The following is a 12,417-nucleotide window of genomic DNA, read 5'->3' on the forward strand; positions in this document are numbered from 1 at the left end:
TCTGTAGTAAAAATACACAAATTAGCTGGGCATGGTGGTGCACACTTGTAATCCCAGCTACCTGGGAGGCTGAGGCAGAAGAATCACTTGAAGCTGGGAGGCAGAGGTTGGTTGCACTGAGCCAGGAACACTCTACTGCACTCCAGCCTGGGTGACAGAGTGAGACTCTGTCTCAAAACAAAACAAAACATAACAAAACAAAAAATCCCAAAAGGAAAAGAAGACAAAAATACATCTTTAAAAAATAAAATATTTTACTTTAGGTGCATACTATATCTGGCATTTCTCCCCATGTTATACCTTCCCACCCCCCCTCCCCACCCCTCATTGTCTCTTCTCTACCCCCACAATCTACAAAGAAGTAAAAATACAGCTTAAATCAAAGGAATAGGTCAGTCATGCTGGCTGATGCCAATAATCACAACAGTTTGGGAGGCTGAGGCGAATGGATTGTTTGAGCCCAGGAGTTCAAGGCCACCCTGGACAACATGGTGAAAATTCCATTTCTACAAAAACAAAAAGACACAAAATTAGCTTGGTGTCATAGTGAAACCCATCTCTACTAAAAATTCACACACACACACACACACACAAACACACACACACACACACACAGACACTCACACAAACACACAAAAATTATCTGGGCATTGTGGTATGCACCTGTAATCTCAGCTGCTCGGGAGGCTGTGGCAGGACAATGGCTTGACCCAGGAGGTGGAGGTTGCAGTGAGCAGAGATGGTGAAACAACCCTGAATAGAGTTAGCCACAGGAAAAAGGGAGGTCCAAATCACTCAGAGACATCTCAGAGATCTCATAGTCCCTTATCTAAACCCAACATGGGTCCAATTCATTTTTCAATTCATTCCTACTCATCCTTGGGTTGCAGTGCCAAAAACTGACCTCATTTTAACCCACAATCTCTCTAAAAGAAGTGTATAATTTTTGTTTTTTTTTTTTTTTGTTTTTATTTAGAGGTCCCGTATGTTCAGGCCTTTTTGGCTTTATCCCAAAACCAAAAATTACTTAAAAATTATTATGTGCCTGTAATCTCAGCACTTTAGGAGGCTGAGGCAGGCAGATCACCAGAGGTCAGGGGTTCAAGACCAGCCTGGCCAACATGATGAAACCCTATCTTTAAAGAGAAAAAAAATTATTATGTATGCTTCCGAGGAACTTTCTCGCTCCCTGCTTCTGATGTCTTAGATGATCTTTCCTTTTGCCTATCACACTCCCCTCAGCCTGCTCCTGCTTTACTCACACCCTCTCCATCTGCTCCATCCCCCAATCAACCCACCCATATCCAGATAGTTTATACCCTTCACATACTCACTTGGGAGTCACATATGCAACTCATAGATTCTCCCAAAAATCCCAAAAAGGCATTGGTGCAGTATTTTTTGTTAGCTAATAAACCCAAGACTCATTCCTATAATATTAACAGAATAGGAGCCTGTCATCACTGCAGGAATCCAGTACTCTGGAGTAGAGAATGTCTCAAACGTCTGCATTGCAAGCCACTCTCAGGATCCTTTCCTCATTGCAAACAAGAGGGTCATTAGAAGAGTAAGTGTTCCTCTCTCTCTCGGGTGTAGGGGCAGCTCTTTCTTCTAGGCTGTTACAGGAACAACTCCACCAACTTATCTAACAAGGGGTCTTACAGGACAAGGACAAGGGCAAGGGCAAGGACAAGCACCTCTAACTCTATTCCTGGATTTTAATCAAGCTTCTGAAAGTCATCCTCTAGATGACTGATAGAGCATTGAGGTCGTCCAGGCTCCTACCATTTCCATCTCCATGGATGAGCTTCAGGCAAATCTTATTGTGACTGAACCAGAGATAATATTCCTTCTTGATATGGGGCCCAGTTATTAAGCTTTAAATGTTCATTAAGGCGCACAGTCCTCCATTTTCCTCAAGGTATAGCATTAGCCCATTTCCCCACTGCTGTAAAGAACTACCTGAGACTGGGTAATTTAAAAAGAAAAGAGGTTTAATGGACACACCATTCCACATGGCTGGGGAAGCCTCAGGAAACTTCCAATCATGGTAGAAGGTGAAGGGAAGGCAAGGCACATCTCATACGGTGGTGGGAAAAAGAGCAAATGGGGAACTGCCACACCTTTAAACTATTAGATCTTGTGAGAACTCATTCACTATCACAAGAACAGCATGAAGGCCATCCGCTCCCATGATCCAATCATCTCCCACCAGGTCACTCCCCTGACATGTGGAAATTACAGTTTGCCATGAGATTTGTGTGGGGACAGAGCCAAGTCATGTCATTCCTCCCTAGCCCCTTCCAAATTCCATGTCCTTCTCACATTTCAAAATCAATCATGCCTTCCCATTAGTTCCCTAAAGTTTTAAATTATTTCAGCACTAACTAAAAAAATCCACAGTCCAAAGTTCCATCTGAGACAAAGTAAGTCCCTTTTTACCTATAAGCCTGTAAAATAAATAAATAAATAAATAAATAAATAAATACAAATAAACAAATTATTTACTTCCAAGATAAAATAAGAGTACAGGCATTGGGTATGTGTTCCCATTTCAAATGGGACAGATTAGCCAAAACAAAGGGGCTACAGGCCCCATTTCTGAAACCCAGCAGGGTAGTCATTAAATCATAAATCTCCACAATGATTTATTTTGGCTCCATGTCTCACATCCAGGACACACTCATGCAAAGCATGGGCTCCCAAGAGCTTGTGCAGCTCTGGCCCTGAGGTTCTGCAGGGTAGAGCCCCAAAGCTGCTTTCATGTGCTGGTGTTGAGTGCCTGCAGCTTTTCCAGGTGCATGGTGCAAGCTGTCAGCAGATCTATCATTATGAGGTTTGGAGAATGGTGGCTCTCTTCTCACAGCTACTCCAGGCAGTGCACCACTGGGGACTCTGTGTGGGGATTCTCTTCCCACATTTCCCTCCACAATGCCATAGTAGAGGTTCTCCATGAGGGCTCTTTCCCTGCAGCAGATTTCTGCCTGGACATTCAGGTGTTTCCACATATCTTCTGAAATTTAGATGGAGTCTTCCAAGCCTCAACTTTTGCCTTCTACACACCTGCAGGCCCCACACCATGTGGAAGCCACCAAAGCTTGGGGCTTTCACTTCTGAAGCCATGGCCCAAGCTGTACCCCGGTCCCTTTTAGCCATGGCTGAAGCTGGGGCAGCTGGGATGCAGGGTACCATGCCTTGAAGCTGCACAAATCAGCAGGGCCTTAGGTCCAGACCACAAAATGCCCTGGAGATATTTGTTTTCATTATCTTGGCTATTAACATTTGGCTCCTTGTTAATTATGCAAATTTCGGAGCCAGCTTGAATTTCTCCCCAGAAAATGGGATTTTCTTTTCTACCACATGGCTAAGTGGCAAATTTTCCAAACTTTTATGTTCTGATTCCCTTTTAAGCATAAGTTCCAATTTCAGACCATCTGTTTGTGAATGCATATGACTGTGTGCCATTAGTAGCAGCCAGGCATTTGAATGCTTTGCTGCATAGAAATTTCTTCCACCTGATTTGCTAAATCATCCCTCTCAAGTTCAAAGCTTTATGGATCCCTTGGAGCAGGGGCACAATGCCACCAATCTTTTTGCTAAAGCACACAAAGAGTGACTTGTGGCAGTTCTCCATAAGTTCCTCATCTCCATCTGAGACCACCTCAGCCTGAACTTCATTGACCATATCACTATCAGCATTTTGGTCAAAAGCATTCAACAAACCTATAGGTAGTTCCAAACCTTCCCTCATCTTCCTCTATTCTTCTGGGCCCTCCAAACTGTTTCAACCTCTGCCTGTTACCCAATCCCAAAGGCACTTTCACATTTTCAGATATCTGATGGTTTTCTTATGATAGCGAGTTTTCTCATGCCCCACATTCCTGCTACCAATCTTCTTAGTTCATTTTGATACTGCTACAAAGAACTACCTGAGGCTAGGTGATTTATAAAGATAAATGGTTTAATTGGCTCACAGTTCTACATGGCTGGGGAAGCCTCTGGAAAATTACAATTATGGCAGAAGGCATGTTACGTGGTGGCAGGAGAGAGATAGGGCGAACAGGGTAGTGCCACACTTTTCAACCATCAGATATCATGAGAACTCACTATCATGAGAAAACCGTCAGATATAAGAACTCACTATCATGAGAAAAGCAACCCCATGATCCAATCACCTCTCAATAGGTCGCTCCCCTGACATGTGGGGATTACAATTTGGCATGAGATTAAGGTAGGGACACAGAGCCAAACCATATCAGGTATTGATGGAAAATGCAAACGAGGCTGTTTTACACCATTGATCTCTTGTGAAAGGGAAGGCTATGTCTTTAGCCACGCTTTTTTAGTCTTGCCAAGTTCTCCTGTTCAATTATTAGGTCGTGACTTACTCAAAAATTTACAAGATAATTTATAGCTAAAGCCCTATCTTCTAACTATGAACTCACACTTCACTAAAAGAGCCGCTATGGTCTATAGACTCTCACATTCTAAAACAAGTGCCATATGAGATTTGCAATAATTCTATTTCTGGCCATTCAATATCAGCTTCTCCCTTTATCGTTCAGCTTAAAAATCCCAATAAGTCCCCAAGAACCACCAATACCCCCTGAAACCAGAAGCCCAAAATGTTTAGAGCCCCTAATACTAAAATGTTTAACTCATGGATTATTGTGCCCATGCAACTCACAACCCACATTGCAACACTTGCATTTTTGCTGCTCATATACCAGTTGGCTCTTACCTACTAGTAGTGGACCTTAGATTTATTAATGAAGATATTATTCCTATTCATCTTATTGTCACCAACGCTTATACTCTTTTGGACAAATTCCCTCCACCGCATCTTAGTTTACCGTACTTGATCTTAAGGATACCTTTTTCTGCATTCTGTGCAGTAAGATAGCCAATTTTTGTTTGCTTTTGAATACCAAAACCCAGATACTCAAATAACTTAATAATTAACTTGCACCATTCTGTTCTAGGAATTCAGAGATAGCCCCCAACTTTTTGGACACGGCTTAGCTAAATAACTGTCCATCCCACAGCTTTTCCTAGACAGCAATCTACTTCAGTATGTGTGTGGCCTACTAATCTGTAGTGCCAACAAGGCTGTTTGAGAGAAAAATACAGTACTAGTACTGAACAAACTTGCTGATAGTTGATATGAGGTATCTCCTTTCTTTTTGAGATCAGTGTTGGTGTTGCCATGCCGGAGTGCAGTGATGCGATCTTGGCTCACTGCAACCTCTGCCTCCCAGGGTTCAAGTGATTCTTCTGTTTCAAGTATTCAAGTAGCTGGGACTACAGGTGTGTGCCACCACACCCAATTAATTTCGTATTTTTAGTAGAGATTGTGTTTCACCATGTTGTCCAGGATGGTCTTGATCTCCTGACCTCATGACCTGCCCACCATGGCCTCACAAGGTGCTGGGATTACAGGCATGAGCCACCACACACGGCCATGAAATATCTCCTTCTAAGGCACAAATGTGCACATAAAGGATTCAATTTGGGAGTATTTTAACCTCTGGTACAGAGAGCCTCTCCAGCACTAGTAATGATCTTATTTAAACATGACAACTCCAGTAAATACATAACAGCTCCAATCCTTTTTTGGGTAGGGCCAGGTTTTGCATAATATGGATTCCTTTCTTCAGATAAACAGCAAAACCTTTATATGAATCCCCTAAAGGGTTCTTATAATCTTAACCCTACTAATACTAAATCTAACCCCTAACAAAATCCCAACCCTAAACCCTGAAAGCCCAGAATATCTGAGACAGATCTCAGTTAATTTAGAAATTTTGTTTTCCCAGAGTAGAGGACATGGGCCTGTGACACAGCCTCAGTTTTGATGACATGTACTCAAGGTGGTTGGAGCACAGCTTGCTTTTACACATTTTAGGGAGACATGAGACATCATTCAATATATGTAAGAAGTACGCTGTATCCGTAGGAAATCCAGAGACCACTTGAAGCAGGGAAAGACTTCTAGGCCACAGGTAGGTGACAGGAAAAAAAAAAAAAAAAAAAAAAAAGATTGCATTCTCTTAAGTTTCTGATAAGCCTGCCCAAATGAAACAATCAGAATATGCATCTATCTCAGTAGGAAAACGGATTGCTTTGAAAAGAATGGGAGGCATATTTGTCCTGAGCAGCTCCCAGCTTGACTTATCCTTTAACGTAGTAATTTTGGGACCCAAGATATTTTCTTTTCATAACCCTAACCCTTAACTTTAGCCCTAACCCTAACCATAATCCCTAACTCTGACCCTCACCCTAACCCTAATCTTTGTTCTGACATTCTAACTCTTTAACCTTAATCCCCGTCTATCCTATCCTTATCCTTAACTCATAATCCCTCAAAAATTCTCTCTCTCTCTCTCTCTCTCTCTCTCTCTCTCTCTCTCTCTCTCTTTTTGTTTTGTTATAACCTCTAACCCATAATACCCTAAATAGTACATCAAGCCATACCTTTTTCTAATCCCAGTCAAGTACTGAATCAAACATACAATGTCACCAGGACAAAAACCTAGATCTTAATAAATCTTGTAATTATGGACTTAACAATGTTTAACCAAATCATAGTAAGTGGAATTTGGTACATAGCGAAAACATTATGCTCCAAAAAGAGGTACCTTTTTTTTTCAGAAAATCAAAGGTTTCTCAACATACTAAAGCCATTAATCTTCCACAAACTATATAATTAAAATGTTGGAATACCACCACGTGTTTATCTCCACTATTACAGAAAATGCTTAAAGATAATCAACATATTTAATGATAAAAACAGCCAGTAATCTATAGATTCAAATTTTCTTCACATGATAAACCACCTTTATGCACAACCCATAACAATCATCAGCTGAATTGGTGGGACCCAAAGCTTTAAGATCAGGAACAGAGCACTAATGCTTATGAAAAAATATATTTCTGTACACTAGCAATAAATAATATGAAAATAAAATTAAGACGACAATTTCATTTCTGAAAAATAAAAGGCTGGAATACCTCTAACTGCCCTGGAACCCATAGGGGCAGGCAGTTGGGGGTGGGAGATGGCCTTGGAGTAGTGGCTGTGGTGCTCCATGGGGACTTCTTCGCAGCAGTGGTTGTGGGGCTAACAAGAAACAACTAAAGTTCCTGGAGAATCAAAGTAGAATTCCTTAAGAACATAATGGATAAAGAGAAGAAAACTTATGGTGGCTGTGAAAGTCCTGATTCAACGATGTCAAATGGATATCTTCTGAGTCATAAATATGTTGTAAAAAGAGAACATGTCCAAACATCAGGAACAATGAAACCCATGTTTAGTGGCCCAGGTCATTTTGCTGAGAATGAAACCAATGAGGTTAATTAGAGAGAGCATGCACACATTTTGACGAGTTTCACTATACCTACAGTGCCATAGAGATTCCTACATTCCCATTTCACCTGAAATGGCACTAGAGCTGCTGAGGCTGTGAACTTCCCAGATTGTTAATAAAATAAATTATAATAAACTCTTAACTCTTTCAGTCTTTAAGACCTCTATTTGAGTTACTATTTTTTTCATGAATAGCACATTCCCTGTATGGAGTGGAACTATTTCATTGCAAAGAAGATTGCCTTTTGTTTTTTCATGACAGTGTTGATACTTGTTTGCAACATCAACAGAATAAGGATATTTTCACAAACCAAGAAATAAACAAATATGTCAATTCATAGCTGGTTTTCCCTTATCTTTTGGATATGACTTTTAAAATCAGAGAAATGATGACATAGTAAATGCTGAAAATTAGGCATATCTGAACATGTTCTACAAGTAAATAATGGAGATAAGTGTTTTATGTATTTATCCTTTTTTTTTCCAGATAACTATTTCCATCTTGAAATTTCTTACATCCTTTGATAAACTTCAGTATTGTTTAAATGTGTCTTGTCGTTTTTATTGCCACATTTTAAGAAGTTTATTTAAAAACAATTTTGAAAGGTTATTAGGTACAACTTTTGAAAAAGTAACCGAACTATAGCCAGATGGTAAATAAGTTAACCATACAACTTAGAGTTCTTGTGCATTATGCCTCTTTTGGGCAATTCAAAGGACTATCTTTTCATGGACTATAAAGCATCCTTTGCAATTTCCAAAACAGAAAGCAAAACAAACAAACAAACACACACACACAAAAAAACAAAAAACCAAATTGGGTGTCGTAGCTTACACCTGTAATCTCAGTATTGGGGGAGGCAAAGGCAGGAGGATTGCTGGAGACAGACTGCTACCTGGGCAGCAGAATAAGGCCCTGTCTCAAACAGCAACAAAAACAAAAAATCATTGTGTTTTTTATGAATAAATTTAACCAAGGTGCAAGAGTTAGACATGGAAAATTCAAAATATTGCTAAAATAAATTCAAGAAACCCTAAATAAATGTAAAGTAACAAGCATTGGAAAGACTGAGATAAATTATAGCCCTTAAATACTGTATGTGGAATATGAAATGGTACAGGCTATTTGCAACATATTTGAAGATTCTTCAAAATGTTAAAAATAAAATTACCATATGATGACAATTTGTTTCATTCAGTGTCATTTCATGACAACACTGATGAGGGGAGACACTCAATTTGTGGCCAGGACCACTGTTTGTGTGGAGTTTGCATGTTCTCCCCACATCTATGTGAATTTTCTCTAGGTACTCTGGTTTCCTCCCAAACCCCGAAGACATGCATATGAGGTGAAGTACTGTGTCTACATTGCTCCAGTCTGAGTGAGTGTGTGTGTGTGTGCTTCCTGACCAGGGTTGGTTCCTGTCTTGCACCATCAGCTGCTGGAACTCAGCAGAGTTATGGCCGCCTGTGAGACCATAAACTGGATAAATGAATCATATTACTTGTTTTTATTAATCCTTCTTAAATTGATGTACAGTGTATGTAAACATCAATGTTTGGCTGGGCATAGTGGCTGATGCCTGTATTGTAAGCATTTTGGAGGCCAAGGCAGGTGGATCACTCGAGGATGGGAGTTCAAGACCAGCTTGACCAACATGGTGACACTATGTCTTTAAAAAAAGAAAGAAAGAAAGAAAGAAAGAAAGAAAGAAAGAAAGAAAGAAAGAAAGAAAGAAAAGAATAAAATAGAATATCAATGTTTAACATTAAAAATGTTTCCATCTTTATTTAGCAATTTGGTGATGTTTCTTTGCCCAGAAATATACAGAGAACTTAACTCTTGCTTATATCAATTATCCTATGGTAAAATTGGTTTTATTCTGTCATTTCACTTTAAGTAACAGTTTCCAAGGACTTATTGACAATGTTAAGTGGAGACTTACTGTATTACAAAAAAGTTAAAGATGGGTGTCTAAACAAAATTTTGTACAAAAATTGTCACATAATCATTATTCACTATAGCCAAAAACTGGTAGCAACCCAAGTTTCCATCAAGAGATGAATGGATAAACAGAATGTGATATATCAAATTGACAGCTGGGCAATGTGGCTCATGGCTATATTCCAGCACTTAGGGAGGTCAAGGCAGGTGGATCGCCTGATGTCAGGAGTTCAAAACCAGCTTGGCCAACATGGTGACACTATGTCTTTAAAAAAAGAAAGAAAGAAAGAAAGAAAGAAAGAAAGAAAGAAAGAAAGAAAGAAAGAAAGAAAAGAAAAGAAAAAGAATATCAATGTTTAACATTAAAAATGTTTCAATCTTTATTTAGCAATTTGGTGATGTTTCTTTGTCCAGAAATATGCAGAGAACTTAAATCTTGCTTATGTCAATTATCCTATGGTAAAATTGGTTTAATTCTGTCATTTCACTTTAAGTAACAGTTTCCAAGGACCTATTGACAACGTTAAGTGGAGACTTACTGTATTCCGAAAAAGTTAAAAATGGGTGTCTAAACAAAATTTTGTACAAAAATTGTCAGAGCACCATTATTCACTATAGCCAAAAACTGGTAGCAACCCAAGTTTCCATCAAGAGATGAATGGATAAACAGAATGTGATATATCAAATTGACAGCTGGGCAATGTGGCTCATGGCTATATTCCAGCACTTAGGGAGGTCAAGGCAGGTGGATCGCCTGATGTCAGGAGTTCAAAACCAGCTTGGCCAACATGGTGACACTATGTCTTTAAAAAAAGAAAGAAATAAAGAAAGAAAGAAAGAAAGAAAGAAAGAAAGAAAGAAAGAAAGAAAGAAAAGAAAAGAAAAAGAATATCAATGTTTAACATTAAAAATGTTTCAATCTTTATTTAGCAATTTGGTGATGTTTCTTTGTCCAGAAATATGCAGAGAACTTAAATCTTGCTTATGTCAATTATCCTATGGTAAAATTGGTTTAATTCTGTCATTTCACTTTAAGTAACAGTTTCCAAGGACCTATTGACAACGTTAAGTGGAGACTTACTGTATTCCGAAAAAGTTAAAAATGGGTGTCTAAACAAAATTTTGTACAAAAATTGTCAGAGCACCATTATTCACTATAGCCAAAAACTGGTAGCAACCCAAGTTTCCATCAAGAGATGAATGGATAAACAGAATGTGATATATCAAATTGACAGCTCGGCACTGTGGCTCATGCCTATATTCCAGCACTTAGGGAGGTCAAGGCAGGTGGATCGCCTGATGTCAGGAGTTCAAAACCAGCTTGGCCAGAAGAATCGCTTGAATCCAGGAGGCAGAGGCTGCAGTGAGCCGAGATTGTGCCACTGCACTCCAGCCTGGGCAACAGAAGAAGTCTCTGTCTCAAATTAAAGTGAAAAAATAATCTGAGATATCATTCATCCAAAAAGATGAAAGTAAAATGGTGCAGCCATTGTGTAAATTAAACATGGAGTTAACATATGACCCAGAAATATCATTTCTGGGTATCTACTCAAAGGAATTCAAAGTAGGTACTCGAACACATGTTTGTAGATCCATGTTCATAGCAGCATGATTCACAATAGCCAACAGGGGAAAGCCATACAAGTGTCCATCAACAGAAGAATAAACAAACACAAGATGGGCCATCCATACAATGGAATATTATGTTATGTATATTTATATTTAATCACAAAGAAAAAATAATACAAGTACTGATGTATGTTACACCTTGAGTGGACTTTGAAAACAGCATGCTTAGGGAAAGAAGCTGGACACAAAAGATCACATATTGTATAACTCTATTTATCTATAATACCCCAAACTGGCAAATCCATAGACACAGAAAGTTGATGAGTGACTGCCAAGCATGGGGGAATGCAGAGTGCCTTCTTAATGGGAACTGAGTTTTCTTTTGAGGTAATGAAAATGCTCTGGATCTAGTTAGATGGTTGCACAACACTTCAAATACACTAAATTCCACTGAATTATATACTTACAAATGGTTATAATCATAACTTTTTATCAAATAAATTTGCCTCAGTAATAAACTTGTGTTTTTTAAATTCCCAGTGCCTTGGACTTGTCCCTCAAAGAACATGGAGCCAAATTGCAGCTTTCGTGAGCCCTGGTTAATCCACTTGTATCTGGAACCAAAGCCCAAGGTCTTTAGAAAAATAGCTCTTTCTTATAAACCAGAGGCTTTCACATTTCAACAGCAAAGCACCAAATGGAACTTTGAACTTCACGTCAGAGATAATCACCAGATGTGCGATAGGTTTTGATCCCTAATGCTCTTCCCTCAAAAAATATATGCATGTTATAGCCTCTGTATTTTCAGGTTTGCAGAGTTCATCTCACTTATTCATAAGGCCCTTGGACAGTTTACCCTGTGTTAGAGACAAATAATATAACACTAGGTGAGGCCATGACCCAAGAGCACAGAGTGATTGCAGGAGTAGCTGGGATCTGAACTAAGATACTGCTGAGTTCCCATCACATTTGCAGAACATGAATTAGGGACTCTTGAATTCAAGTTTCAAGGTGAGGCTGGCATTTCAGTTCACATTTATATATATATTCCCATGTACATATATGTATGAGCATTTTAATACAGAAATTTAATTTGCCAAAGGTTTCAGCTAGTCACTTATTCCTGTCTAACTCCACCTGAGGCATGTCCAGGTTGACAGTACTGCTGAGGAGCAGGTTTCCTTGGATAAGAAAAGGAAATACCTGTTAAGAAATGATATTCTGATATGAAGGTTTCCTTGCCAGACTAGAGTTTTGAATAAAGGTGACTCAGTTTGTCACTGTCTCCATCGGTTAAGAATTTGCCATCCAGCAGGAAGTGATGGAGGGAGCAATTGGGTTCATGGGGTACGTGAATATATTCTTGCCCCAAGTCCCATATAGGAGCTCTGACATAATTACACTACTTCATTGCATTTCAATACTTAAATATTAATAATTTATCTGCTTAAATATCTAAGCTCACTTTACTAATTGTCCATCGTATAGACAAAGATGTTTGCAAATATTTCTATAGGTTTTCAAGATACAGATTAGG

The sequence above is a fragment of the Saimiri boliviensis genome, chromosome Y (assembly GCF_048565385.1).
Source record: "Saimiri boliviensis isolate mSaiBol1 chromosome Y, mSaiBol1.pri, whole genome shotgun sequence".
In the NCBI taxonomy this organism is placed as follows: Eukaryota; Metazoa; Chordata; class Mammalia; order Primates; family Cebidae; genus Saimiri; species Saimiri boliviensis.